This window comes from Lactuca serriola, chromosome 5 (assembly GCF_051521515.1).
Source record: "Lactuca serriola cultivar US96UC23 chromosome 5, Lser_US96UC23_V15, whole genome shotgun sequence".
Classification (NCBI taxonomy): domain Eukaryota; kingdom Viridiplantae; phylum Streptophyta; class Magnoliopsida; order Asterales; family Asteraceae; genus Lactuca; species Lactuca serriola.
The window spans coordinates 358669784-358693389 of record NC_136412.1 but is presented as its reverse complement, the minus strand read 5'-3'; the positions used below and the strand labels follow the sequence as shown (position 1 = coordinate 358693389).

The window sequence follows — 23606 nt, the reverse complement described above, 5'->3', positions numbered from 1 at the left end:
GGGGATTTACACATGAAAATGAAATTCTCAATTATTTTGCTTTGACAAAAATAACTACTGATTTTGAAATCACCAAAGTCAATAAAAGCTTCATCATAAAAGTATGCAAACCAAGTAAGTGTTACATATAAGCTTCATCAATAAAAGTTTGAGCATAAGACTTAGAAATGTTAATAAAAAATCTATCACATAGCATTGAACTTTTAACTTTTTTTTGTTGAGACATTCATTATTATACTTTGTAAAATCCACCCATAATAGCAGTGAAAATTGCTTAACCTTATGGATCAATATCAACCTAGGCAACATTATCATGCTATTTTTGTCATGACAATAAAATTAGCATGTTAGTTTTGTTTTAAAAATGAAAGTAGCATGAGGGTAAATTAGTCGATTTAAAAATAAAAGAAAGGTTTGTGAAAATCAGATGTAGCAAAACAAAAGGGTTATCGACCATAACAAAAATGAAAGTAGCATGAGGGTAAATTAGTCGATTTACCCTTGATGATCAACATTATATATATTACTATAGTGACCATAACAAAAGCCATAAGTTTCTTCACCTTTGATCAACAGCCATTACTTAATTATTGACAACTTTTAACATTAAAATCGATTGAATTCTTCACTAAATGAAAACATTGTTTTATCAAGTCAAACAAAGATCTTAAGACATCATTATCCAGGTAGCACTCTATCAATGTAGCAATTCTTGAGAAAAAGTATAATACTACACAAGTAACTGAGAGTATAATACTACAGTTTTCAACATATAATTTCTGAATAGAAAAAAAAAAACTTTAGATTTTAAAGGTACAATGTATTACAACTACAATGTCTTAGTAGGTTATATTATGAGAATATAATGTTGCAATTTGTTAGATTTTGAGAGTACAATGTCTTGATATTAGAATTTTTTAAACATGTTCAGTTTTTCTAAGTACAGTGACTTGATAGGAAAAATAATGCAATCACATGGTCTTTGATTATGAAAGTATTAATGTTTTAATATAAAGTTTTACACCTTAGCATCTAAATAGCATACACAAATGCACATGAAAATTTCAGAGATATTAATAACAAATAAACATGATCAAATTATAGCCCATAAAAATGCAATTAGACATTATTTTTCAAACAAACTATTAAACAATGAAAAAAGATTACTTACATTTGTTAAATAAATAATGAAACAAAATACCTCCTGTCTATAGATTTAAGAAAATACTATTTAATAGTCGTTTAGATTTTTCAAGTATTCAAATTTAATCACGAGGGTATGGTATGGTTGATCATCAGATGTGTAGTTCATCTCAGGAGCTTCCACAAGCTTTAGTTCATAAACACACACGGATATTATATATTGGTTTATATATAGCATCCTACTTTACTTTCATCTTATCAAAACATTCTATTTTCAAAAATCCACCCAGTTTTTGGTAAACTTTTTAGAGTATAATGTCCTAATAAAAAAAAATGAAACTATGATGTTATAAATGGGTAGATTATTCAAAGTTTAATGTCACAATAAGAAAAAAAACATAAAGTACAATGCTTAATTAGGTATAATGTCCAATGAAGAAAATAGGTAAAATGTAATTGGGTAGAAAAAATATAAGAGTTGAAAGTTTAATACTGTAATAGAAAGAAATGAAACTAGGATGCTATAATGAAACACAACACATAAACATAACTTACACTTTAATAAAATCCATGACATGATGGCCAAGTTTGTCCCACATGGCATGGGAGATGCATTGTTGCCTGAAAGATATAATAATATCAGACATGGCAGATTATATATTCTTTAAAGCATGGAAAACTAAAAGTGCTGAACAAAGTTTTGTAAATTGTTACCTTTAAACAGACCACCAGATAGATACCTTTAAACATTTACCAACAAAAACCACAAAAACACATTCTGAAAAAAGAGATAAAGATGACATCAGGGACAAAAAGATCATTTTCATAAATTTAACATCTAATCTAGGTTATTAGAGTTGCGACCAAAAGCATTGTGAAACCATGAAGAAAATAGGACCAAATCGCAAAATAGGTCATGTCATTACATCTGAATGAAGAGATTCCTGCAAAAAAAATTGAAGTTTTTTACCAAAAATTCTCATATATGTAATTAATACTTTTACTCACAAAAGAGAATTGATTATTACCTCATTCATTATATTGACCAATTGTTTTTGGCATTTCAACCCACACCATGTGGCATTTCCTCTCTCTGATGTCCCAACTTATTAAATAAAAAAGTACACTTTTTAAATAAATATAAGAATTGACTAAATAACAAATATCTTTTGTAAAGAATTACCAGACATACTAAACATAGGGGTATTTATGGATTCTTCATTGTAAGTTTTCGTTAATTTTCAGCTGCAACTTCACACTATATCTTTATCTCTAACATATTCAGACACATTTTAAGCAAGCATTAAGAGGTTAATTTAGCTTTTGTAATAACAATCTTTATAATAAGCAACATTGACTTAAGAGTACTATAAGTTGTTAAAACAGCAAAGCCTTCTAAATTTATATTTTCATTGTAATGGATGTAATCAAAATTAAAGTGAAGATTTGGACCGGTTATCAGAATTGCTCCAATTGCAAAGAGATCTGATTCTCGTTTAACAATGCTTCACGAAAATGTTATAATCCAGTTTGTTGTGTATATAATAACTACTAAACTCTTCAACTTATATGTAAATCTTGCAACTTCACATCAAAAATACAATATAAACTTAGTATTTAGACTACCTGTGCATTTTATCAGCAGCATTAAATCAATTTCATCACCTAGCTCCATCTTAAGCTGCATCCACAAAAAAGTATACATCTCATGAAGGTAATATATATAAAAAAAGTCTGTACATACTACATACCATAAGCTTTTTTAATTTATTTTTCAAGAGATAATTAGACAATGAAAAAAGAGTGCTTACACATTGTTAAGAAATTTACCTCATTAGGAGTTTGCTCCTTTTATCACTGTATGCATTCATAAACTTTTTCAGCTGAGTGTTGTGCATAATCCTGAAGAACACCTCATTGAGATCTACATAGTTTGTATAAAAACAGGACACATTATCAGAAATAGCCACTTACAATTTTTATCATAACAACAAACGTAGCATGTTATTTTTGTTTTAGAAATGAAAGTAGCACGCAATTTTTGTCATAAAAATGAAATTAGCATGCTATTTTTTTATCATAACAATGAAAGTAGCATGAGGGTAAATTAGTCAATTAAAAAAAAAAGCAAAATCAACACTTTAAAAGTGGTCAATGATTGGAGAGTTGATTATTGCATTTAGCCCTAAAAACAATCTAATACTTGTAATCTTGGAAGGTTTCAGATGCATACCTGTAGATAGTGGTAGCAAACTGAAACAAAAAAGCACCGACCAACGAAAAACAGAAGAAGAGACTGTTTGTGGGGCAATTTTTTGTATTATTCCACACTGCAAATCAACAACTAAGGACCAAATAAATAGCATAAAAACATTCTAAAAAACCCAGACTTCTACCCACTAGTTCAACTACTGCCAAAATGGCTTTAACTGGATCAAACAAAGCAAAAGACTAAAATACCCCTAAGACAATCAATCAAATCACGTGATTTTGACTCGGTTTGGATTGACACCCACTGTTTGATATAAAATTCCAATATTTTCAATGTAGACTAACTTCATCAAATGGGAAATATGTCATATTTGATGAAATGTAGAGCAGAACATTCCCATTTTTCTGGAAGAACAATAATATCAGTAAATGTAGAGCAAAACAAGAGGTTTACGTTAAGAAAGTGTATATGGATATGAAATCTAGAGTTGATAAAAAATGTGGATTGATTTAGGCAATTAATTGTCTCTCGATTTGATGATTCAAATCCTAACCTTCGTGAATGTCCCTTCAGAACAAAATTTGATATGCAACTTTTAAGTGTGAAACGTATCAACTACTCAAGTCATATTTGACAATCTCCTCCTATTAAACTAATTCTGTTCAGAGTTTTTAGCTATATATAGATTTGATATGCCATTAAAAACTTTTAGGCGTTTAGCTAGATCTAAAATATGCCAAATTCTAAAGTAGTTACATTTGTTATATATATATATATATATATATATATATATATATATATATATATATATATATATATATATATATATATATATATATATATATATAATGAAATTTTTTTGCATTCCTCAACAAAATTCCTTGGCTTTTATTGATGACTACAAGCCTACCATCTGTATCCAAAGAGGGTGATAATAAAATTCCAACCATTTCAGCATAATATTACTATATAAAACTTTATTTAGAACTAACTTACTGTCCTATATGAAAATAGACATGATCCCGAATATGACTCCATGTTCTTTCATTATAAGCCAGAGGTTTTTTCTGATACAAAAAGGCAGAACTTGTCAGAACTCAGAAGAACATAATAAAGCACACTAACTTAGAAAGAAGAGTAAGTATTGTCATTTTACTAGGCACAAATATGAAAACATTACATACCTCAACTAAGGACCAAATTTTTAAAAAACGAATCAGCTATACTCAGGGACCAAAAACATAATATTACTCTAAAAAGATAGATAAATCATTCATATAGTATTACTTTAAATTATTGTTACAGAATCATTGATATTCGATAATGAAAGGTATTTATTAAGTACTAATAGTAAAACAAAGTTATCTATTAAATAATTAACAAAAACTGCAATACATGATCGCATTTCTGTTACAGATAGATCGCTAAAAAGAACAAGGTGATTCTATAGCAATAAGATGCTTGTTCAAGCATCACAGCTGAATGAAAAGATTCCTGCAAAAAGAAAATGAATTTTTTAAACAAAATTCTCATACATGTAAATGATATTTTTATTTACAAAAGAGAATTGATTATTACCTCATTATATTGACCACTTGTTTTTAACATTTCAACCCACCATGTGGCATTTCCTTTCCCTGATGTTTTTAACATTTCACGTTTTAATGTTATAATCCTAAAATGTTGCATATATTGGTATTTATTTAGACCTTGTAACTTCACATAAAAAATACACTATAAATTAGTATTTAGACTCTTGTTCAGATGAAACCAGATAACATGATATCAATATTGGAGCACCACCTACAAACTTTTCCCTTTCAGTAGGTGCAACATTAAATCAATTTCATCACCTTGCTCCATACAAAAAAAAAAAAGTATACATCTCATGAAGGAAATATAAATACAAAAGTCTGTACATTTTTATTTTTCAAAGCGATAATTAAACAATGAAAAAAGAGTGCTTACACACTATTAAAAAAATTTACCTCATCAAGAGTTTGCTCCTTCTATCACTGTATGCATAAACTTTTTCAGCTGATTGACATCTACATTGTTTGTAAAAAAACAGGACACGTATTATAAATGAGACTCTTATCAGTAAATACCACCAAAAATAACAACCAACTGCAATCAAAGGATCCAGATCTTTTGCATCAAGAGCACAATGGAACATAAACAAGATATATTCTTTAAAATATGGAAAACTAAAAGTGTTGAAGAATGTTTTGAAAATTGTTACCTTTAAGTAATGTTTGTCTCTTTGCATTATATGCAACAACATTAGACAGACTTTCTCTTAGAACAATGCCAATAACCATAAACCTAAATAAGCCTTACTGATTGAAAAATACATCAATTTACCATATACTCTGTTATGTAATTGTGGAACACTTCAGGCAGAACACAGTAGGTTTCAATTCTGCCATGCCATCCAACAATTTCAAGTTGTCCTACACAAATGAAAATACAATGTTAAGTTTTGCCCCCCAATAAGTCAAAATGAAACAGCGATTTTATCATAATGTGATTGAGTACACTAAAGAAATCATTATCATGAACTTAATTTAAAAAAAAAAAAAACATAACCTTGAATTTCTTACTACTTAATAAAATCCAACTGAAATATGATCAGGTTATCTGTTCACCTTGGTTGCTTCAGAAACAGATTGAAAACCCCTGTTTGGAGTGCATCCAATAGTGATCTTTGAGTATCTATCTGCATTATTAATGAACAATACTATTAATTCAAAACATTTGGGAATTTAGTGCATCAATGTTGATATCTGGTCATAAACTGCACTTCGAATCTTGAAATATAATATATCTAGTGACCAAGGGTATTGACACATGAAATCAAACATGGATTTCTCAAATTTTTTTGCTTTGACAAAGTAATAACTGATTTTGAAATCAACAAAGTCAGAATTTTATGGATTGCAATCATGCAGATTTGTCATCATTCCATCATAATAATTTGCCTCACAGTGCAGAACATTGTATACTAAGAGACCCTTTTGTAGTACTTGCTGAAAGAGCAAAACAGCAATCCAAACATGGTAAAATGCACAACGCCCTGAAAGAAACTGATTAAAAAGAATAAATAAGAAATGTGATCATATTTATGAAGACAGACAGCTTTAAAGAGAAGAAAAAGAGCTATTGCTCTGATTTGGCCTTAGGAACAGTAAATAACAAAATCCGAAATACATTCTCAAAAACCCCCACCCAAAAGATTAACAGAACTACAGAAACAATATGTGGCTTCCTTCTATTTTTAAATTGCAATACTACTGGTCCAGTTCGAAAATTAGACTTTATAGAAAAATAAAAACGCCAACAAAACGATGAAGAAGAAGAAGACATGGTTTCTACTAGAACAATGAAAAGAAATAGAATTAAAAAAGAAACAACAGCTAACCTTCTATTTTTTTCTTATCCATACATAGAGAGGAAATCATAACATCTGAATTACAGAAGAAAAAAAAAACCCTAGAAAACTACAACAAAAGTGAGAAAGAGAAAAACGAAAGGAATGAAAACTTACAACGATCTTTGTCAGTTTCTTTGGATTGTAAGTAAACTTACAGCGATCTTTGGGTCTCCGAGAAGTGGAGTTACAGAGAACACGGTGAGTCTCTCCGACGGTGTTCGGACAGCGCGATGAGTGAAGAGTGACGAACGGTTCATTTTATGCGCCAAATACACCGACCCAAACTTTTTGACTTCCTAACGGCTCTTTTTATAAAACCTTTCCAAAATTAACAGCTTGTTATACAAGCAAATAAATATAATAACCTTAAATTTATGAATATGCTTATTTATCATCGTTTATATTAAAGTTTCATGAGTAAATTACAATTTTTTTTTTTTGAATTTTTTTTTTGAATTTTTTGGATGTCTTTTTATTAACTTTCAAAATTGGAGACGTGATTTCTTTGGTCTTTGTCCCATTTAAATTGAAAAAAACTATTTTGTCTCTTTTATTTATTTTTTACATTTTTTTAATATTTATTTACTATTTATTAAATTATAGAAACAAGAAAACCCCTCATCCCATCCTTAAGAGTCGTTTTTCCCACCCATCGATTGAATCCTTCATCAGGTACACTCCTTTTCATTTTTTTTCTTTAATTTGAGATATGTTTTTTATCCTCTCACTCTCATTTTCTATATATTATCGGTGCACCAACCCTCATATCTCTTTCAACCAACATCGATTATCTCATTTTTGTCATTTATTTTAGGGAAATCTTCAGAAAAGTCTTAATATTTACGGAAAAGTTACATTTTAGTCTCAAGATTTTTTTTAACAAAAAAGTCCTGAAAACCGGCAAAAATTTGCAGTTTGACCCTTTTTTACCGGTTGAAACCGATACCAAATTAATTTGGGACTATTTCGTAAACTAACCCAAAAATATTATGATTTTTCTACAAACAAAACCCTTATTATTATTATTGTTGTTGTTATTGTTATTGTTATTATTATTGTTATTGTTATTGTTAATGTTATTGTTATTGTTATTATTAGGGTTTAGGTCATTTTTGGTCACTTAACTTTTGGTTTTATGCTCATTTGGTCACTTAACTATTTTTAAGTTTTAATAGGTCATCAAACTTTTGGCTTTGTGCTCATTTAGTCACTTAACTTTTGGTTTGGTTATATTTAGTCACCTAACTTTTAAACTTGTGTTCATTTAGTCATTAAACTTTTAAACTTTTTCAAAAGTTTAGTGACTAAATGAGCACAATTTTAAAAGTTAGGTGACTAAATAAGCACAAATCTAAAAGTTAAGTGACTAAATGTGACCAAATTAAAAGTTAAGTGACTAAATGAGCACAAAGTCAAAAGTTTGATGACCTTTTAAAACTTAAAAATTGTTAAGTGACCAAATGAGCACAAAACCAAAAGTTAAGTGACCAAAAATGACCTAAACCCTTATTATTATTAAAAATATAAATAAAAATATTATTTTTTGAACTTGTTATTATTAATATTGTTACTAATACATATAAATGCATTTAAATGAAAAAATAATATTAATGGTATTGTTTAAAGGTAGAGGTAGAGGAGTTGGTGATATTTTTAGTATTGAAATCATGAATATCTGCTTGTATATTTTTACTTTGTATATGGCCATTTCACATTTGTTATTATTGTTTTCAATTCAGAATATTAATACTTAATAATTTAAAGAAGTTTAAGGTAGATGAGTTTCTCACTTTGTATATAAAATTGTTTAAGGTAGAATAATTACTTTTCAAATCTAACAACTCCCCTACAAACATCTACATATGTAACTCATATCAAAATTCAAAAGTATTAATTACAATATATTGTTTAATAGTAAAAAATAATAGGAATAATTCAAAAGTATTAATCAAAATTCAAAAGTATTAATCCAAAAAACATGTCATATTACTTTTTTATTAAACAAGATATTATAATTTGTTACTTTTGAATTTTGATATGGGCTACCTATGTAGATGTTTGGAGTGGATTTATTGGATTTGAAAAGTATTTCTTCTACCTTAAACAATTTTATATACAAAGTGAGAAACCTATCTACCTTAAACTATTTATAAACAATTTTACAAACATGCAACTTATTTTAAATTCTTAAGTATTAATATTTTGAATTGAAAACAATAATAAAAAATGTGAAATGACCATATACAAAGTAAAAATATACAAGCAAACATTCATGATTTCAATGCTAAAAGCATCACCATCTCCTCGACCTCCATCCTTAAATAATTTCATTAATATTATTTTTTCGTTTAAATGCATTTAAATGTATTAGTAACAATATTAATAATAACAAGTTCAAAAAATAGTATTTTTATTTATAATAATAATAATAATAATAATAATAATAATAATAATAATAATAATAATGGTTTTGTTTGTAGAAAAGTCCTAATATTTTTGTTTACAGAAAAGTTATAATATTTTTTGTTTATAGAAAAGTCCCAATATATTAGGTTAGTTTATGAAATAGTCCCAAATTAATTTGGTACCGGTTTCAACCGGTCAAAAAGGGTCAAATTGCAAATTTTTGCCGGTTTTCATGACTTTTTCGTTCAAAAAAAAATCTTTGGACTAAAGTGTAACTTTTCCGTAAACATTGAGACTTTTCTGAAGATTTCCCTTTATTTTATCTGTTATGGTTCTTTTTATTCTTCACTAGAGCTAGAACTTCACTATCATTCTTTCATGTTTATGTTCCAATTCCAGCTTTAGACTATCAATTCATTTTTGTGAATGTCATTCATTTCTAATATGTCAATCATTATGTAGTTATCAATAAATTCTCCAAAATACCCTTATAAGTGCAAAGTTCATGGGTTCATCCAATAATCAATCAACACGTAGTGTTTTGCATCCAAATCATTCGTATAACATCTATTCATGGTTATGAACTTCATTTGCTCAACAAATATACCATAATGCATAAAATTCATTGGTGTCGTCATATTTTCCCAAAACCACCTAAAATTCATGTTTATGCAACATTCTACCATCATGGATGAATTCGAGCATTTTAATTTGATTTGTTGCTATCAAATACCATCTAGGTCATAAAATCCAATCTCATTTCATCAGTAATTGCAATATCCCCAATTTGAGTTTTCTAGGGTTCATGAGGGTTTTCACCCCAAATCTTTAAATCCGTCAATGGGATGATTGAATTGAGATTGAGATCATCAAAACTACTCAAGGGAGGTTAGAAAACCAAACCATAATCATTTGGATAAACTAGTTTCGACATTGGGGTTTACCCACTTCAAAAAATCGATTTATAGGTTGAAAGGAAGAGAAATTATACTCTCTAAGCCTTTGTTCCACTATTTTCTTCGATTTTCAAATCTTTACTTGAATCAAACCCCAAAATCTCTTGAGATAAAAATCGCCATTAGAGGAGGTGGTAAGAAGCTCAATCACGTTGTCTCCATATAGGGGAATTGATGCATTTTATTTCTCCGTAGTTTACAAATTGGTTACCTAAGTTTGCTCATTTTACTAATTTCACCATAAGTTTATATTAATGATTTTTAACTTACATTTTGACATAAAAAGTTCACCCTCACACATTTTTATAAACTTGACGGTCTATCTTCCATTAATTGAGTCAAACCCTTTGGTCAACTCACTTTGCCAACTTGATATTTTTTCCCTCTACTTAAAAAAATGTTATTATTTTCACTTATAACTTTCTAAACTTCATATCAACTAATAATATGATTATTTCTTATTAATTTAATTAAATAAATTATCTTTCATTTATTTATTTTATTAATTTAAAAACCTAGTCTTAAATTATAGAATGTTACAAAACGAATATATAAAAAACAAATGAATATATTTATAAAAGATATTTTTCTAAAGAATAATAATTTTATGAAAACAAACTGATTAAAACAACAAAGATATAAAAGAAATTATAAAAAAAATGTTTTTTTTGTAAAATAAAGATATCCTAAAAAACATACATAAAACACAAATAAAAGATATTTACAAAACTATATTTGCAAAAATGATTTCATATAAAAAAAAGTTGTAACAAAATAATCTTTAAAAAAAAAAATTAAGTTTTTAAAAATATTTAAGAAATTAAATTTTTTTCTAAAAACCGGTTTGGACCAAATTCATAGTAAAAATGGGTCTAATGTAAAAAGAAAAAGTAAAGGACTAGTTTCGTAATAAAAAATTAAAATCTAGGTTAAAACGGTAGAAATCAAAAGTTAATTTGGAAAGATTTTAAAAGAGAACCGTTGGAAGTGGGAAGTTGAAAAGGTTGGGTCGGTGGTGTATCGACGCTTTATATTATCCCCTTCTTCGCTCTTCCATTCTTCACTCCTCCGACTCTTCTCCAAACTGCCGGAGACTCATCCCGATCTCTGTAACTCTGTTTCCCTGAGACCCAAGTAACTACCCCATCCTTCGTCGGACACTCACAACCATGTCTGCAATCCAAAGAAATTATCAAGGTCCTCTGTAAGTTTTCATTCTTATCATTTTTCTCTTCTGCCTTTTATTTTAGTTCTCTAGGGTTTTTCTCTAATTGAAGATGTTGAAATTTCCTATGTATGTATAGCTAAGAAAAAAAAATCCAAGCTGTTTTTTTTTAGTTTTCTTTCTTCTGATTGGGGTTTCTACTATTACCCGGTCTCTTCCATGGTCTTTCCGTTGGCGGGTTAAAATCTGTTTTTCTAACTGCACAAGTTGTATTGCAACATAAAAACAGAAGGAAACTACATAGTTTTTCTGTAGTTTTGTTGGGGTTTTCTTCTCTTATCTTTTTAATAGGTTTTCTGTTTTCTGTAAATTCTTGATTAAGCGTGTCTGGTAGGCTTATTTCAGAATATGTTTATGTGGTTTTGTTGATCATTCGATCATGTATTGTGTGTTTGGATGGTTTTTTGTTGGTCGTTTGAGAATGTATTTCAGATTCTGTCAGCATTCTTATGAATAACCAAAACCAATTTTCATATCACGATGCTCTAATCAAATCTCTTTTGTGGGTGTGTGAGCATGGAAGACTCCATCACCTAATGTTGATTATGTTTCCTATTTCTCGTCCACTGATTTGAATATACTAATAAGATGATAACTTTGGTCAAAATCTGGGATGTAAGATCATCAACAAGCCAAAGAAACAGCAATACCAGAAGGTATCTAAGCCCTAAGAACCCAAGATTCCTGCACAAATGTTCAACCTCCATCTCTTCAATTAAATGCCTGGTAAATCAGTTGAAGCTCAGACATCAAAATTGAACTAGCAACTTGGTTAGGTTGAGATAGACTTTAACTTGTATCCAAATGAAGTTCAGGAAATGCTTCATTGAAGAGGATCTACTTTTCCTCTACACATGCTCATATCAGTTTTTCTCTCAAATATTCTGATTTGTTAAACGTGCAGACCCCTGAGATTCTTCAGTTGTCAAAGAAGAAGATTAAGGAGAAGCTAAAAGAAGTTGATCAAAATGATAAATTCTTTCGGTAGCAATTAGTAATTTTAAACATGCAGTACAAAATGAAACTTTATAATTTCAACTAGAGAATAGTACAATTCCCATATGATATTTGTCAATTGGCATGCCATAAATTATTACATATATCAAAATGGAACCAAATTTTTTTTTTTTCCGTTACTGTAAAGTTTGAAGAAAATAAGAACTCTATTACATTGGTTCTTGAATCTTTACTTTAAGTCGTTACACCTTATGATGGGTTTGATATTTAGCATGTCCAACTGATTTTGGAAAAAAAAGAGCTTATATCAGATTGTGTATTGCTCCTGATAAGGCACATAACCCTTTTGTTCTTTTTCATCAACTGATGCACTGATAAACTGCTACCCTGGATAATAATGTCTTAATTTTTCTGGATTTGTGTCTGAGAAAAGCTAGCCTCATCTTTTGACTCTTTATATGTATATGCAATTAGGCACACCATTTTCTGATATCAGTAATAAAGCAGTACTATTTTCAGGGTAAGCATTCCCTCCTCTTTTACTTCTATTGTGGAGGAGTCTGGGAGTTTCCTGCTACAGTTTAACATGTCCTTTTTATCAGGTTGGTGGTTTAGGTCCAAAAGGGAATCTTTTTTTTTTGTAATTTTGGTCCTTATTTTCATGGTTTAATAAGGCTTTTGGTTGACAACTCTAACAAACCCAGATGTTAAATTTATGAAACTGACCATTTTGTCTCTCTCATCTCAATCTCTTTCATTTCTATTTTCAACAAAATTTTTGTCTCCTTAAAAACTATTGCCATATTTGTTGAAGGAGAAAAACTAAAACTTAAAAACTTAAAAATAGAATCTTTTTGAAATTATACTACTCATTTCATGGTGTCATACTCCTAAATGTCTTCATCGTCTATTCCATTCCATGTTCAAGGAGCATAAATTTACCCCTAACAAAATTCATCACTTTTCCTAAAAATTACATGTCCTATATGTTTAAGGAGCATAGCTATCCCTTAATTCCTGAAAAGTTTCTCTAAAAAAAGAATATTGTTTGTACTTTTAGTAAGTACTCATTTCATTGTTTCATAACATTTTTGGTCAATGGGTTGTCAACTCTAACAACACAGATGTTAAAGAGGATGTGGGTTTTGTTGAAGCTTTGTAGTAGGATAACTATTTTTAAATTATAAACTCATTAACTTCTCTCAATTGCAACAGCTAAAAGGTTTTGTTTTTGATAGATCTACTCCTAACATGGGGCAAAAATATGTGCTCTAAATCAGCATGTCGTTTTTTTTTCCTACCTTTTCTATTTGGTTCATGGATTCCATAGAAATTTGAAGGATATATGGAATGAAATTTGATTCCATCAAAATTCCCCTAAAATCTATTTTCAAAGGATTTTACCAAAAATAGCCACTTTACTTGGAACAAATACTGGAAATGTTACAATAAACCTCAGATAAGAACTCAAATTCATAAGATAGCTTTAATAATAAGGAACCAAAAGTGTAATTTAATTTTGTTTCTAAGTTTGTGTGTTGTGTATTCTTCTGACAAATTCATGCCTTTCTGTATTCATCTTTTTAAAGGATCAACATGGACTGATTGCTTCTTCTGTTTCCCATGACTTCAGATCCAATTCAAAAGGCAAGTAAATTTACACTTGTACAACAACAAACTACAATTCTTCTAATAAAAATTATCACACGTTTATGGGAATTCGGATACGATAAAACAAAAATGTTTGGAAAGTAAGTAAACCCTCAACCTTTTATGACCATAGTTAATGAATTTGTTGTTGTGGTATTGTTCCTCCAAAGAAAGGGAAATGTTTTGCTCTACATATCATCAAACATGAAATTGCTTGAAACCAACTTGACATATTTCTCATTTGGTGACAGTTGTTCAACCTTTGAAGTTAGACACTGAAGACTGCATGGAAAACTCCTTGAGCACTTATTTAGTACACCTGGTAATTCTTTACAAAAGACATTTTGCTATTTAGTTGATTCTTTTATTTATTTAGAAAGTGTACTTTTATTATTTAATGAATTGGGACAGCAGGGGAAAATAAAGGGCAAATGGTGTGGTTCAAATGTAAAAAACAAGTCAATATAGAGAGGTAATAATCATTTCTCTTTACAACATCTTACTTTGTTTCTTTCTATTACAATATTGTACTTAAACTTTTTCTTATTAAGGAAATGTACTTTAAAAACCTTCAGCTGTCTGCCCAATTATATCATTGTACTTCCATTTTTTTTTCTTCTTAAAGCATCATGCTTTGAAAATTCTACCCAATTTTAGCATTTTTTTTTCTTAATGTAACATTATACATTGAATAATCTACCCATTTATAGCATTGTACTTTTAATTTCGCTCTTTCTTTAAAAACTTTTTGTCATATTTGTTAATCTTTTCTTTTTTGTTTTGTAGAATATGATTTTTGGTAGGCTTATTTCAGAATGCGTTATTGTGGATTTGTTGATCATTTGAAAATTTAATGTGTGTTTGGATGTTTTTTGTTGGTCTGGTCGTTTGAAAATGTATTTCAAGTGTGATAGTTCTTTTACTTCTCTTATGTATCACTTTTCTTATATTTTTTATATCAACTAGTTTACTCTCATGCTGCTCTCATTGTTATGACATAAATAGCATGCTAATTTCATTTTTAAAACAAAACTTACATGCTACTTCATTTTTAATGAAAGAATAGCATAATGCCTTTATATTTAAAATAAAAATAACATTTAAGGTTTTGGTTAATTATGCAAGGTCGTCTAAGGAAGCATAACAAGTTTGTAAAGAGGTGAATATATAGTTTGAGGCTGCATATAACCAAGTGGCTATTTCTTTTAGATTGAGGCTGCATGTTTGTGAGGCACTTACATTAATGGGAAATGAATCAAAAGAAGCAGATGTTGCATCTATGATCAAAACAGTGAGCCATAATTCTTCATTTAAAAAACTTGTGGAATTTTGTTGACCTTAAACTCATTACAGGCTGTGTGTTTGTGAGGCACTTACATCTATGATCTTTTACCTCTCAGTTTTGTAGGTCATGTAGCCTTTAATCAATTTGTATAGTAGTTACAGGTGAATGGCATTCCTCCTGGATTTATTTCAACTCATAATAACAGACTTAAACATCTCTCTCCAATAACATGATTAATATTTCATGATTTCTGCCATTTGATTATTGATTTCTTTGCCATATGAACTGTTGGTTTTTTTAGGTGTTTGGTTATGCAGTGTTGTCATGACTGCAGTGAAGTCATCTGGTGGTCTAAGAGATACTTTTTAACAAAATGAAAGACAAACATGGCCATCACTATTGTCTTCTGATGTCATGGAATTTCTTAAAGTGTAAGTAGTTTTAAGGGCTAACTGTAATTGTTTTTCTTATATGACATTAATTATACTTTGAATAATCTAACAATCTATATCATCGTACTCCTGATGAGGTTAATTTTTTTTTAACACTGTGTAAGTACTCTTTTTTCATTGTTTAATTATCTATTTGAAAAATAAAAAAGCATATGGTATGTACATACATGAGATACTTTTTTGTATATGCAACTTAAGATGGAGCAAGGTGAGGAAATTAGTTTAAGTGGGATCTGAATGCCACCTACTGAAGGGAAAGGTTTGTAGGTGGTGCTCCAAGACATTCCTGTTATCTGGTTTCATCAGAAGAAGAGTCTAATGTACATGTAGTGTTATTTTGATATACATACATACATACATACATACATACATACATACATACAAGTTAACGAGTTTAATAGTTAAGAAACTGGATTTTTGGAGAAAATATGCAACCTATAACCAATATATGAAACATTTTAGGATTGATTATAACATTGTCGTCTTAAAACATGAAACATTGTTAAAATGTGAATATGTTCTCTTTGCAATCGGAGCAATTCTGATAACTGGTCTAAATGTTCACTTGGTTTTTTGTTGGCATCTAATACAAAGAAAATATAAACTTATAGGGATTTTGATGGTCTATGAAGGCTTTGCTATTTTAACAACTTATAGTCAATATTGCTTATTATAAAGATTGTTATTATGAAAGTTGTTTTTACCTCTTAATGCTTTAAAATGTGTCTGAATATGTTAGAGATAAAGATATGCAGCTGAAAATCAACCAAAACTTACAATGAGGATGGCCAAGTGAGCAATCTTGAATCATTCTTGTTTATGTATTTCCAGAAATACCCTTTTGTTTTTAAAATGTGTGCTTATTTTTTTGTTATCTTCAGGAAATTATGTGTTTTTATAATAAAAAAGATGTTGAATACTGCATGGAAAACTCCTTGAGCACTTATTTAGTTCACCTGGTAATTATTTACAAAAGATATTTTGTTATTTAGCCAACTCTTTATGTAAAAAACAAGTGGTCAATATAGAGAAGTAATAATCATTTGTCTTTTGTGCATAAAAATATTTTTTATATATGAGAATTTTGTTAAAAACTTCAATTTTTGCAGGAATCACTTCATTCAGCCGTGATTCTTGAATAAAAAGCATCTATGTTATTGTTACCCTTTATTTTAGCCAAACCAATTATGGTGAGAAAGTATGGATTTACGCCTCGTTCCCGAGTTTAACAAAAGAAAAGGAGAGAAGAGAAAAGAAAGTCATGAGAGAAAAGAAGAGAAAGGAAATGAAAACAAAATTTTCTTTTGTGTTCCCGAGTTGGAGAGAAGTGGAAGGAAAATGAATAATTTTGTTCTTTCTTTCAAAATCCTCCCAAATCGGAAGGAAAGTTAGGAGAGAAAGTGATCCTCCCATTTCCCTCCACTTCCTTCCACTTCTCTCCTTTAATGAAACTCGGGAACACAAATTTCTTATATTTTATTCTTATTTCCACCCATTTCCTTTCCTTTCTCTCGTTAAGTTGCACTCGGGAACGGGGTGTTAATCTCATTCTTTCTGGTGATTTGTACAAGAAATACGATCAGGTATTGTAACTTCTGTTAATAATTTAAAAGTGTATTTTACTCTTTATTCTAAGTTTGTGTGCTTTATATTCTTCTGACAAGTTGCGCCTTTTTTTTAGCAGATGAAACATGCATGTGCATAAAGAAACACACTTTTTTCCTTTAAAGTTTAAAAGAACAACATGGAGTCATATTCAGGAACATGTCCATTTTCATATAGGACAATAAGCTCTAAATATAATACGCTGAAATGGTTGAAAATTACATTATTACCCTCATTGGACATAGGTGGTAGGCTTGTAGGAATCAATTTCAAAGCCAAGCAATGCTGATGAATGCGTACTCTGATCGATTGACAAGGGGTTTAATATAATAAATAGTCTAATTGAAAAATCAAAAGGTGAAACACATCACCTCTGCTCAATGGCGCAACAAAACCAAACAGTCGGTGAGTTTTTCACTGGTAACTCTCTCTCACTCTCTAAAACGCATATAATAGAATTCGCTAAACCCTTAAAAGTTTCATTTGGTTTATTAAATCTTGGATTCATTGTGTGTAAGCATCTATGTAGAATACGTTTCACACATATAAAAGTATTTATTAAATCTTGGCATTTCAAATTTTGGGGATTATATTCTGAAGGGACTTTCACGAAGGTTAGGATTTGAATCATCAAATCGAGAGACAGTTGTACATTTTTTTTATCAACTCTAGATTTCATATTCATTCATATACACATTTGTTTTGCTCTCATTTCATCACCATAGTTACTGATTTTTTTTACTGTGGTAGTTGTAGAACAAGGGCACAATGTCGTTCTTCCAGAGAAAGGGGAATATTTTGCTCTAAATTTCTACCCGTCTAAGTTGACTATATTATACTTTCTTCACTTAAGTTGTATATATTTGAAAAAAAAATACATCAACCATTTGCTTCCACTATAGGGGTATGCATCTGAAACCTTCTGAGATTATAAGTACTTGATGGAGGTATTGGAGAGTGTGTTAATTAAGTAGTGTATGGTTATTATATAAAGGAGGATTGGATACAAGTAGTTTATCTGCATTTTTTTGGTTAATTATGCAATGCAACCTTGCCTAAAGAAGCAGAACAAGTTTGTTTACCTTGTAATAAATTGCGACTGCATATAATGTAAGTGGCTATTTCGTCTAATATGTGTCCTGTTTTTATACAAACTATGTAGATATCAATGAGGTGTTCCTCAGGATTATGCACAACACTCAGCTGAAAAAGTTTATGAATGTATACAGTGATAAAAGGAGCAAACTCCTTAATTTGGTAAATTCCTTAACAATGTGTAACTACTCTTTTTTCATTGTCTAATTATCTCTTGAAAAATAAAATAAAAAAGCTTATGGTATGTACAGACTTTTGTATTTATTTTACCTTCATGAGATGTATACTTTTTTGTGGATGCAGCTTAAGATGAAATTGATTTAATGCTGATAATGCATAGGTAGTCTAAAAACTAGTTTATATGGTACTTTTGATGTGAAGTTGCAAGATTTACATATAGGTTGAAGAGTTGAATGGTTATTATATACACAACAAACTAAATATGCAACCTATAACCAATTTATGCAATATTTTAGGATTGTTAAATGAGAATCAGATCTCTTTGCAATCGGAGCAAATCTGATAAGTGTTCCAAATCTTCACTTTGATTTTGATTGCATCCATTACAATGAAAATATAAATGTATAAGGCTTTGTTGTTTTAACAAGTTATAACACTCTTAAGTCAATGTTGCTTATTATAAAGATTGTTATTACGAAAGCTGAATTAACAATGTGTCTGAATATGTTAGAGATAAAGATATGGTGTGAAGTTGCAGCTGAAAATTAACCAAAACTTACAATGAAGAATCCTTAAATACCCCTCTGTTTAGTATTTCTGGTAATTCTTTACAAAAGATATTTGTTATTTAGTCAATTCTTATATTTATTTAAAAAGTGTACTTTTTTATTTAATAAGTTGGGAGTTGGGACATCAGGGAAAGGAAATGCCACATGGTGAATGAGGTAATAATCAATCGGTCAATATAATGAATGAGGTAATAATCAATTCTCTTTTGTGAATAAAAGTATTAATTACATATATGAGAATTTTTGGTAAATAACTTCAATTTTTTAGCTGGACTCTCTTCATTCAGATGTATTGATTGAACATGCATTTTATTATTACCTTTTATTTTAGCCAAACCAAATATGTTAAGAAAGTATGGATTTCATGTCATTCACTGTATTATACTTTCTTCACTGAAATTGTATATATTTGGAAAAAAAATACATCAACCATTTGCTTCTGCTTAAGGTATGCATCTGAGTATTTGATGGAGGTATTGGAGAGTGTGTTAATTAAGTAGTGTATGGTTATTAATTATATAAGGAGGATTGGATACTAGTAGTTTGTTTATCTGCATTTGTTTTATAAGATACAAATAAATATTCAGAAGCAGGTTAGCCAATTAAGTATTGGTTTTTTGTGTTAATAATAGCCAAGGCATGTATGTGACTGTTGTTGTATACTAATTTCTCCTTGTTAAGTTGAATTGTATAACATTGCATCAGGAATCCTGTGTTGGAATTGTCCCTTGGTTTTATCCCCTATTTGTAATCTTGCAGGTTCAGATGCTATTGTGAATCACTTTTCTACATAAGCCACATTTTTTGTGCCACAGATATTGCTTAGTGTAAGTTTCACACTTTAAAACTTTTAAATAAATGCTTAAATTTGTGATTAGTTGCTGATAGTGGCATGCATGATGTGATGGTTAATCTTTTCTTATCAATTAATTGCACTGATAAGATTCTTTACTGATATTGACTGTTAGTTGATATATAGGTGGTTGGAGGGTTAGCTGAGCTAACTCTGTCTTGTTATCATGAAAACAGACTGATGAGTTTCTGATTTGAGTCGGGTAATCTTTAATGATTTCTGCCATTTTATTACTGATTTTTTTTGCCATATGAATTGGTGCTTCTACAGAAGTAACAAACAACCATGACCCTTCACTTAAAACAGTAAGGCTTAGTGAAGTCATTTGGTGGTCTGAGAGAAAGACTGTTTAATAATGCAAAGAGACAAGCATTACTTAAAGTTAAAGGTAGCAATTTACAAAGTTTTCTTCACAACTTTTATGTTTTTTCCATACTTTAAAGATTATATATAAAATGTCTGATAGTATATCATTCAGACAAGAATACATCTCCTGATATCGTTGATTTTCTGAAAGTGCAAGTTATTTTTAGGGCTAAATGCAATAAACAACAACTTACTTTCCTTTGTTTGTGTTTTATAGCATCCTACTTCCGTTTCTTTCTATTATAGTATTGTACTTTCAACTTTTTTTTTTCTGTAAAATCTGATTTTCTAACTGCACTAGTTGTATTGCAACTTAAAAACAGAAGGAAATTACATAGTTTTTTTTGTAGTTATGTTGATCTTTTCCCTTATCTTTTTTTGGGTTATTTTCCTGGTAGGTTTGTTTTAGAGTGTGTTTTTGTTGATACTTTGATATTTTTTTGTGTGTGGGTAAGCGATCCGTCACTTAACTTTTTACTTGTTTCTCTTCCATTGATTTTCATTTTACTAAGAAGAAAAAGGTAGTCCCACTCCCATCAAGTGTATTTTAGTATTTTATTTGCATCTGTTTACCATGCATGTTTAAAATATTTTCAAGGAAGAATAATTAATATAATGTCTGTTGTTAGCAAGCCTTTAATCAATTTGTAAATTAATTACAGGTGAATGCTAGGTATTCCCCCTAGATTTGTTTCAACTCATATAACTGTGAATCTTGGGAAAGATATCAAGAAAAAGCTCTTGTTTTTGTTATCATAATAACAGACTTAAACATCTATCTCCAATAACATGAGTTTCTTTGATTTGAGTTAGTTAATATTTCATGATTTCTGCCATATGAATTGGTGCATTTTAGGGAAGTAACAACCATCAATCACCCTATTTGTCTACCAAAACCAGATAATGTTGCTACAATAAGTTTTTTTGTTTCTTTTCAATTCTACCAAAGTTGAAACTTTTCTTAACATAAGTGGAACTTATTCCATAGTGATAACTGATAAGATTGGGGAAACCTGATTCCAAACATGTTACTGGTGGAAGTCTTGAAATTAACTTTTCTTACCATAACTGGAACTTTCTTCAGCGCTTCAAGAATATAATATCTTTCGGGCAAGGATGCATTTCCTATGTGAGACAGATTACTATTTAACAAAATGAAAGACAAACTTTGCAATCACCCTTGCTTGTCTCCTCAGGTCCCGAATTTTTAAAGTGTAGGTTTTTTTAGTGCTAACTGCAATAAATAACAACCTACTTTCATTCATTTGTGTTTTATTGCATCCTAGCTTCATTTCTTTCTATTACAGTATTCTACTTTCAACTTTTTCTTACCAAGACTTTGAAAAATTTACCCAATCATAGCATAGTACTTTTAGTCTTTTAGCTATTATCTTAACAATATACTTTTAGATGTCTACCCTATTATAGCATTGTACTTTCATCTTTTTTCTTATTAGGTAGGGCTTTATGCTTTGAAAATTTTACCCACTTATACCGGTTCTTCTTTCCTATTGTGACATTACTTATCCTCTGAATAATCTACTGATTTATAGCATCGTACATTCCACTGTTTTGCATTATACTCTAAAAAATGTACCTAATTAAGCTGTGAAAATCACTTGGTATTTGTATGGCATTGCTAAAACTTGGTAGAATATTGTAATGCTATCTAGATGCTAAGGTATAGAACCTTCTATTGTGACATTATACTTTCATAATCAATATCTTAACAAGTTGTTTAACTTGTTATGTGATAAGAATAAAAGAGAGAATGGAAGAAGAATCAAAAGAACTGAATTTATTCAATCAGAGAAGCTCAAATGAGTCTCCCTGCCCAAGCAACAATGCCGAATACAATAACAACCTGAATTTTCTAAATGACCTCCCTATCCCATTCTACTGGCATATATAGATTTTATTCTAACTGACTCCCACGTAACAGAATTATTCCTTGGCACGTGCTTTGGATCTCCTTCGATAAACCAGAAATGGTTTGGGCCCATTGGGCTGCTCCACACTATTGGACTCATCCATTTGGTCTTTATCAATACTCGCTTCTTGAAATACAAGCTTGTCCTCAAGCTTGAAAGTAGGAAACTGTGTCTGAAGGGCAACAACATCCTCACTCAAACCTTATGTCCATTGTATCAACCATTGTTCAACTTGGCCTCCCTCTTTTGTGATCATCCGTTTAGCCAGCCAGTGCATAGGACATTTCTCTTCATTAGTGTCTCCCAACAGCCCAAGTGGTAGTTCAGGTACCACTGTGGCTGTCCCCACAACTTTCTTGAGTAAAGAGACATGAAATACTGGATGGATGCAAGCCGATTCTGGTAATTGGAGGTTGTAGGCCACAGGTCCCACTCGTGTAATGATGGGGAAAGGACCATAAAAACGTGTTGATAATTTTTGATTGATTCTCCTTATGATTGATTGTTGTCGGTGGGGACGCAATTTGAGGAAGACCCACTACTCGATTTGAAATTAGACGTCACGGCGATGTTTGTCGGCTGAAGTTTTCATGTAGGATTGGGCCCGTGATAGATGATATTTCAACTGTTGGATTGCTTCATCTCCATCCTACAATTCTTGTTGGACAGCCTCACATTGTACTTCACCAGAAGCATAACGAAAAATGGTAGGAGGCGGGCAACCATAAACAATCTCAAAGGGGGTGGTGTTTGTGGAGGAGTGATAGCTGGTGTTATGCCAAAATTCGGCCCAAGGAACCCAATAGGCCCAAGTTTTGGGTTGATCGGTAACCAAGCATCGTAAATAAGTTTTGAGGCTGCGATTAACCACCTCAGTTTGACCATCTGTTTCAGGGTGATAAGTTGAGCTAAACTTCAAATCGCTTCCGTGCATTTTAAAAATCTCTTTCCAGAATTTGCTAAGAAACAAGGGGTCACGATCGCTAAGGATTGTCTTGGGGATACCATGGAGGCGAATAACTTCCTTGAGGAAAATTCCAGCCAAGGAACGGGCTGTGGGAATGGGATATGTCTTCATACCCTTTTGATTTTGGTAATCCAGTGATGAAGTCAAGGGATATGTCTTCCCAGACTGCTGTGGGAATGGGAAGGGGCTGTAAGAGACCCGCAGGAGCCAAGGTAGATGATTTATAACGCTGACAAGTGTCACATTCTTGAACAAAGCATTTGACAACATCAGTCATCCCAAACCAATAGATGTTAGCTGATAATTTCTTATAGGTACGGT

The 23606-nt window shown here is 30.4% G+C and overlaps 2 long non-coding RNA genes across 23 annotated transcripts; one reads left to right on the top strand and one right to left on the bottom strand.

The window, feature by feature from the left end:
* Nucleotides 1–863: 863 nt before the first annotated feature.
* Nucleotides 864–7079, bottom strand: LOC145055648 (uncharacterized). 10 transcript variants are annotated; one of them, XR_013685284.1, is made up of 13 exons: nt 6903–7079; nt 6004–6441; nt 5598–5808; nt 5344–5403; nt 4934–4992; nt 4540–4849; nt 4352–4422; nt 3377–3473; nt 2974–3067; nt 2172–2824; nt 2008–2087; nt 1858–1921; nt 864–1764 (listed from the first exon to the last, which is right to left on the bottom strand). It is a non-coding gene; the product is annotated as an uncharacterized LOC145055648 (long non-coding RNA). The 10 variants fall into 10 exon arrangements; XR_013685279.1 differs by having other exon boundaries at nt 1858–2087; nt 2172–2415; nt 2770–2824; XR_013685282.1 differs by having other exon boundaries at nt 1858–2087; nt 5598–5616; nt 5720–5808.
* A 4087-nt stretch (nt 7080–11166) lies between these two features.
* LOC145055646 (uncharacterized) lies at nt 11167–22407 on the top strand. Of its 13 annotated transcripts, none has more exons than XR_013685277.1 (6): nt 11167–12934; nt 13922–14083; nt 14234–14454; nt 15108–15273; nt 15383–15428; nt 15569–22407. It is a non-coding gene; the product is annotated as an uncharacterized LOC145055646 (long non-coding RNA). The 13 variants fall into 13 exon arrangements; XR_013685271.1 differs by having other exon boundaries at nt 15108–16511; nt 16601–16678; nt 16829–22407; XR_013685272.1 differs by having other exon boundaries at nt 15108–17729; nt 18487–18581; nt 19111–22407.
* The last annotated feature ends 1199 nt before the right edge of the window (nt 22408–23606 follow it).